This window comes from Sinocyclocheilus anshuiensis, unplaced genomic scaffold (assembly GCF_001515605.1).
Source record: "Sinocyclocheilus anshuiensis isolate Anshui unplaced genomic scaffold, SAMN03320099.WGS_v1.1 scaffold225, whole genome shotgun sequence".
NCBI lineage: Eukaryota > Metazoa > Chordata > Actinopteri > Cypriniformes > Cyprinidae > Sinocyclocheilus > Sinocyclocheilus anshuiensis.
The window spans coordinates 103,546-111,452 of record NW_015539845.1 but is presented as its reverse complement, the minus strand read 5'-3'; the positions used below and the strand labels follow the sequence as shown (position 1 = coordinate 111,452).

The following is a 7,907-nucleotide window of genomic DNA, read 5'->3' as shown; positions in this document are numbered from 1 at the left end:
TATATATATATATATATATATATATATATTTCATTTCCATTTTGTATGTTGAAGTACTGAAATAACTCAAATGAAATAAAACTAAAACTTAATAAAAAACCCATATAGACATAATAAAAAAAACGAATAAAATGACAACATTACTACAACTGTAACTAACACTAAAATAGATAACTAATACAAATCAAACTACATTAGTTTCAGTAATCCTACAAAAATAACACTGAGCCAAACACACATGCTAAAATAACAACAACTTACTGACACATAGTAAGAAATGGTTATAAAAAACTGAAACAGAAGTGAAACAAGTAGTAGGATTCTAGTTCTATCATTTATTTATTTGTTTATTTATGTTGATTTGTTTTTATTTTGTTTGTATTTGTTTGATTTTGTTATTTTTTTACGATTTTATTTTATTATTTAATAAAAATTATATCACAGAAATATTTACGGCCTTTTATTGCGTTAAATGACTAAATATGCTTTTATACAAAATGCATTAAAAATAATACATTTAGTAATTATGGTAATATTCATCGAAGAATGCATCTAAACCTCGCTTGCATAGGGTAGTTAAGCAGGTGTACAGTGGGAATAATACGGAGCTCTTCCCTTTAGGACACTTTAATGTAACTGACCATTGGTTTCGATGTAGGACCTAAGCTCCTCCCATTTTGGAATTGATTGACAGTATTCCACCTTCCAATCAGAGAGGCGTTTGAATCGGATTGGTTTAGTTGTTCATCCAATTGCATTATAGATAAAAAAAAAAAATTAAGAAATATTTGGAGTATCACAAACTAAAATGTCTCCTTATAACATTTTTGTATATTTTACCTTCATTTACTTGCTTAATATTTAATCTATCAAAATGACAAAATGAAGACAGAAATCCGAACTTTGTAAACTTGTTAAACCTGCTCCTGCCTCTTCTATCTTCTATAGTGTTGCCTCAAGAGGTCGCTATAATCCAATCATAACTCTTTCGTCGTCGCCATTTGCGTTAGTTTTGTTCCTCATAAAGTTTAATTTCTACGAGATAACTTGTAAAATGTTTTATTACATTTGTTAAAGCACATTTAACTTTTGCTAAGTTTACTTCATGACTTCTTTAACTTAATAACTCCTTTTGACATTCTGTGCAATTTATACCCGACTGCTGTTCAAAAACAAGTTTTTCTGTTGCACAGTTGGTTTTTTAAGCCTAACTGTTTTTTTTTTTTTATTATTAAAATTCTGCACTGCACTTAAATGCATTTTATCATATACTGTGTGTTATGTAAACCATGCTATGTTACATTTTTAATTTGGTGTCAATCAGACTAACATGTAGCCTATAACTCTAATGATATGATATATATTAAAAATGCTCATTGTCATATAAACATTAGTATGATTTATTCATTCAGAATACATCTTTGGTAATTTCTTCTGCATATAATGTGCAGATTTTTCTTTATTTTGAACAAAAACTATCCTCTCTGTACATTCCATGTGTAGGAGGAGCTCAGTTATTCAGTTGAGGGCCCGGGTCCATAATGGTTGACAGATGGACTATAGAATGAGAGTTCTGTAGTGCTCAAGTGACCCCTGAGTTCTGTAGTGCTCAAGCAAAATCCCAGATTTCTCTCTCTCTCTCTCTCCGCACAGTCCGGTCCTCCAGTCTGCTCTCCATCTCCAGCAGTGACAGTCCTGAGTGGGCCGTATGTGAATATGTTCTTTAATGCAGCCATGTCTCCTGTCAGGGTAGAAATGTGTCCAGATGGAGGGACCCCACTGTGCAGGCCCAGCCAGCACTCGAGGGGTGAGGAGAGCTGATGTGTGGGTTGGGGATCCGGTCTAACTGGACTCTTTCTCAGCGTGAGGGTTGCCGAGTTTTGGCACACCACCATCCCTTGGCTCAGGTTACAGGTACGCTCGTGCCGGCCGTGTCAGACATGTTGTTTTTTTGTGGCTTGTCAACCCCATGAACCCTGAACAGATTAGTTTGAGTTCAATTTAATGAAAATGTTCTGTGGAACTTAATTCATTGAGCAGTTTGTGAAAGGGTCAGCTGATTTACACCAAGGAATCTGAACGGCTGACATTAAATACGATCACTTCATCGGTGCATCTCCGAGCTGACACTGACCAGATTTTCTATCATTGGCTTTTTGTTTCCCCACCAGAATATTCTCTGTAATTTTTATAGTTTAGTCCTGACATTGTAAATTAAGTTTTTTTTTAATTATTATTATTTTTACTAAAATAAATGTTAAAAAAGAAATCTATTAAATGTAATTATTAAAAAAAGTTCAATTATTTCTCTTTCTTAACACTGGAATAAAGCATATTTCACCTTATTTGAACAAATATTATTATTTATTATTGATAATATTACTTATTATTGATTCACCTCTTTGGCAACACTGGAATAAAGCATATTTCACCTTATTTGAACAAATATTATTATTTATTATTGATAATATTACTTATTATTGATTCACCTCTTTGGCACAATATAAATTTCTTTTTTTTTTTTTTTTTTTTCCCCCAAAACCTAATTCCCACCAAAAAGTTTTCTCTGTAATTTCTACAATTTATTCCTGAAATTTGAACCTGATGGACAAATAGAAGAACAAGTATTTGTGCTTTTTAAAGGTTAATTAACAGTATTTTTTATTTTTTTTTTAATATATTGTAAATCTATGTGAACCACCTGTAAATTAAATTACTAAAATATTTATTTTTCTTAACACAGCAATAAAGATTTTTTATTTTATTTTGTAAACGAATATTATTTTTGTTATTACTTATTATAGACTCCCTCCTATTCACAAAATAATTACTCCTCCCCCTGCCTAAAAAAAATGAATACCCAAAAAGTATTAACTATCTGTAATTTCTACAACTTCATCCTGAAATTTGAACCTGATTGACAAACAGGGGAACAAATATTTACAGTTTTTAAAAGTGAATTCAGATTTTTTTTTAATAAAAAAAAAAAAGATTTTGTAAATCAACACTGTGAACCACCTTAAAATTACCTAAAATAATCTTAACACCGGAATAAAGCATCTTTCATTTTTATTATTTTAAGATATTATTATTACTGTTGGCTCACACCTACTTTGGCTTATATCCATTCTATCCAGTTACTTCTATCATATATTTATTTAATTTTTTTTGCGGTTGAAAGAGCCTTGAATTCAGTTCTTTTTATTGCGAACTCACTATTGTGGATGTGATTCAACCCCAACACGTCAAATTCCACCACGGATGAATCAGAGAATCAAGTGAGCCGGGGAATCTCACTGAAAGCGCCTCACAGTCTTTCCCAGCAGTGTGTTTGTCAAAACTGTGGGTTTAGCTTGTTTTCCCGGGTATATCTCACTCACCCATCGCACTCTGCCTCTCCGTATCAGCACTCAGATCACCATTATCAGCAAAGTGTCGGCTACACTCAGAGCAGTCATCTGTCATTCTCATTCTTTTGCTTTGAAAAGCCCAAACCTGACACCGGCTGACAGCCTCTGTTGTTTACCCAACTAGAAGGACACGGGCGATTGTTCAGAGAACATGACACGGCATACTGGGCGGCAATATGGCGGACGGCTGGGCCCCCTCATCAGCCGGCTCTCAGCACCTCCATCAAGACTCAAAACCCAACAGAGTATCAGATTCACAGGCCCATATTTAAGCAATCTGAGGTTCACGTGATGATTTGGGTAAGGGACTGGGGAATTGAGCCAGGGAATTGAAACTGACATTTTGCTGGGGGAGAGACGGAGGAGTTGAGGAAAGACCACCTGGGTAACCTTTCATAGAGCTGTCCTCTGGTGCCAAAACACCCTGGAATAATATTCTCCCTCTTGCTCCATTTCACAGTCTTGTACTAAGTGCTAAAACAGTGCCAAAACGTTTGTGAATGTATTACGTTTTAGTAGTTTGATTAAAGGGATAGTACACCCACAATTCTGTCATTTACTCACATTCGTGTCATTCCAAACCTGTTAGATTTTCTTTCTTTTGAGAAACATAAAAGAAGATATTTTGAAGAATGTTGGTAACTGAACAGTTTCGGGTTCCCATTGACTTCTATTGCATGGGCAAAAAAACAAAAAAAAACAAACAAACAGTGGCAGTCAATAGGAACTGAAACTGTTTGATTGCCCGCATTCTTCAAAATATCATCTTTTGTGTCCAGCGGAAGAAAAAGTGTATGAGGGTGAGTAAATGATTTTCATTTTTGGGTGAAATATCCCTGAGCTGATTCAGATCAGAAACTTCTAAGGATATAATCCTAATGATTCTTCTTCGCAGCACAAAAGAAGATACTTTGAAGAATATTTCAGTCCAAACCACATTGGACCCCACAGAAGAAAGTCATACAGATTTGGAATGGCATGAGGGTGAGTAAATAATTATCCCTTTAATATTCTCTCCATATGTATGTATGTATGTATGTATATGTTTGCGAGAATGAGAGTTGTTCTGACCACCGAGAGTAGAAATGCCTCCTTGGCTTGCATGGATGTGTGCAGAATGGCAACAATGAGAGATTGTTAATATAGTGAAGTCTTATAAAGGCTTCATGGTCATTGCGAGTCATTACAGGGACTGCGGGTGCCTTTACATACATGAATGGGGAATTCCAGTCCGCTTTGCACGCAACAACAGACCTGGAGGCAGCTGCCTCACTCTCTTTATTTTGATGTCTCTCTCTCTTGATCCTTCGTTCCTTAACCTGTCGTGTGTGTGTGAGACATATAACATGTTTAGGAGAAAGTGAGCAGACATCCTGTGTGTGACAGGGATCACTTTCAGCAGTGCTCTACACTCATTTCCCTCCTCCAGCCCACACACAATCCTTTCATTCACTCTAATTAAGACTGAACACTGCGTGTGTGTGTTTCTATATCTAAAATGAAAAGATTTAGGTGTTGGTTACAGTTTATTAAGTTCATTTCTTACCAGAGATCAGGAAAGCAAAAGGCTAAGAAACAATGGTAAACACAAACAATTAATTGGAATTGTGTCAAATTAACGCCTCCCATATGTTTTCTTGTGTATGTCATGTGTCCAGTCAACCTCTGTATTTCGGCCCAAATTTATCTGTCACTTGGTAGGAGCTTTCTAAAGCAAGCAGATGTCAACATGGACAGTTTGCATAACATGACTTAATTTTTGAAAACCATGAACAAAACTGTTCAAGGTAAGATACGGGTTCACTTGCAATCAGAACCACAAACCACAATGTTTCATGATGTGAATGTTATTGATGGCCATGAAATTATCAAAATTCAACCAAATACTCACAATAAAGTTATTTGTGCATTTACAAAATCAGTTTTTCTAATTCAGTTCATGTTATGTTAATAGTTATTTATTTATTACTTGTATTATTATACATTTTTGATGTTAAAAGTATTACTGTTGACTTTGCATTATAGACAATTTTGGCACTGTATTGTCCAATGTAAAATTTGGTTGGCAATGTAATAAAGAGACAGTGTAATACTTTTACTCAGCAAGGATGCATTAAATTTGTTCAAAAATAATAGTAGACATATATAATGTTAAAAAAGATTTATATTTCAAATAAATGCTTCTTTTGAACTTTCTATTCATCAAAGAATCCTGAAGAAAAATCTATCACAATTTCCACAAAAATATAACTGTTTTCAACATTGCAAATAATAAGAAATGTTTCCTGAGCTCCAATTCAGCATATTATAATGATTTCTGAAGGATCATGTGACACTGAAGACTGGAATAATAATGCTTAAAATTCAGCTTTGCTAACACAAGATATATATACAGAGCAGATCCGTGGCTCTCTGGAACCTGGATACTGCTGTCCTGACACAGGCCAGACCCTCAGTCAACTCTCAGATCTCTCTCCTAAGCAACTCAGATCCTTACATCTTTCAGGTAATGCTGAACAGAATAAGATTTGGGAGAAAAAAAGTACAGCCATTGTCCACTGGCACCTATTACGTTTTCTCCAAGAACTCTTTAAAATCCTGTGATTACTTTTGTCGCTCTGCTCTGCTTTTGAAACCAGAATCTGGCTGTGGTGGTTTGAGCCACGTGTAACACAGTCCAGCAGGCGGCATGTTGACCTGTGACTCTGACAGGATATGCCATGAGAGGTAACAAGAGCGGGGGATATGCCTCAGGCCACTGAGAGCCTGAGCACTCACATGCATTATTCAAAGGCCTGCCTCAGGGGACAGCAGCACTAATGGTCTCCATGAGAATGTACCTGATAGCAGGACTGTGGTCAGTTCATTTAGCATCACGGCACCTCTGGCATCCAGCTTCATGACAACGTATATGGCTAGGATTGCTGGCTGCATTCAACCGGGAAAAACACTGAGGCATGAGAGTTTACGTTTAAGTAAGGGCTCGCTGTGATAATCTGTGGTGAAAACAAAGTCATGAGTAAAGAGCAGTATTCTGTATCATCGTGAAGTACATACTTTAAAGTCTGATTTAAAAAAAATTAAAACGACAATATTTTACAAAAAAAGAATGCATTTTTGCACAATAATATTGTTTTTGAAAGCTTGACCAATCTTTAAATCGTTAATACTAGTTATAGACCAATATAATGTTGATGATGACCAAGATAATATATTGGTGTTTCATATATATATATATATATATTATGAAACGCCATTATAAGCCAAACACTCATTTGAAAGCCAAACAATTTACTCATTTGAATATTTCAAAACTATTTATTGGATGTTAATATATATATATATATATATATGTATGTGTAATATTGTTTTTTATCAATGTTATGTGTAATGTTATCAATGTCATGTGCAATGTCAATATCAATATTATTATTTTTTTCCATTTAATTTTTGGATCAAACCCATATAAAATAAACATTTTTTAAAAATAGTATAGTATTAAATAGTATAGATTAAAAAGCGTTTTTTTTTTGTTTGTTTGTTTTTTAGACTGCACAATGCCAAATCTGCATATATCAAAAAGCCTAACATACAGTAACTGAGGTTTTATACTTTTGTATATTTATATTTTTGGCTTTTAACGCCAGTGGCCATCAGACTAAGCTAGCATTTTAGAAACATTTTCGAGTTTTGAGGAATCAGATAGTATTATTTGTTTGTGTTTCTCGAGTGTGTGTTTGTGTATGTGTGATTTCAGTGTGCGGGCTGGAAAGCGACACTCCAGTGGGGACTCAGTGACCCCTCTGTCTCACTCCAACAGGTGTTGATCTCACGGCAGGCCCTGACAGGAAGTTTCCGCAGCTCTCCACCAAACCCATTGGAGTGCACATCAACCTGACAGATGGATGTATGACACCAATGAAAAAGGAGCGCTATCCTCCAGGCTAACCCGCTCAGGATGAGTGACAGGGTGCAGGCGGGAGAATAGACCGCCTTTGAACCTGAAAAAAATATTTTTCCTCCCTTTCTCAACTCTTTTCTCTTCTTCAAGGTGCAAATCCCCCCCAAACTCTGGCCGATCCTCTCTTTTCTCTGTGGTGGCGTTTTGTTTCGACTGGCTAAGTGTGTGTGTGTGTGTGTGTGTGTGGTGGGCAGTGCAGGGTGTGAGGCGTGTTAAATGCTCTCCTTTCAGAGGCAGAATGTGTCTGTCAGCTCACAGGCCCTGTTTTGTTTGGAGCTGTCAACACTTCTGGGAGAGGAAAAACTGGGGGAGTGAAGAGGGAGAGAGAGAAATCAGAGGGCAAGCAGAGAGGGACGTGTGGGTGTAGGGAGAGAGACAGCTGGGAGGCCTACAGGAGAGCCTGACCTCACCTCAAGAGCAAAGGGTCACTGGCAGGCCACTCACAACTATTCCACAAAGCTGAAATTAGTTATTGAATACTCAGCCCATAGTAGAATAACTCATACAGAGTTCAGCTAGAAGAGTGAATTATATAC

At 36.1% G+C, this 7,907-nt stretch overlaps 1 long non-coding RNA gene across 1 annotated transcript in view; it reads left to right on the top strand.

Moving 5' to 3' along the window:
• LOC107684533 (uncharacterized) overlaps positions 1-3,949 on the top strand; it is a 5,649-nt gene extending 1,700 nt beyond the window's left edge. The window contains exons 2-3 of the long non-coding RNA XR_001633867.1: positions 1,749-1,914; positions 3,535-3,949. This is a non-coding gene — a long non-coding RNA (uncharacterized LOC107684533). The remainder of the gene's footprint in view (positions 1-1,748; positions 1,915-3,534) is intronic.
• Positions 3,950-7,907: the final 3,958 nt, after the last annotated feature.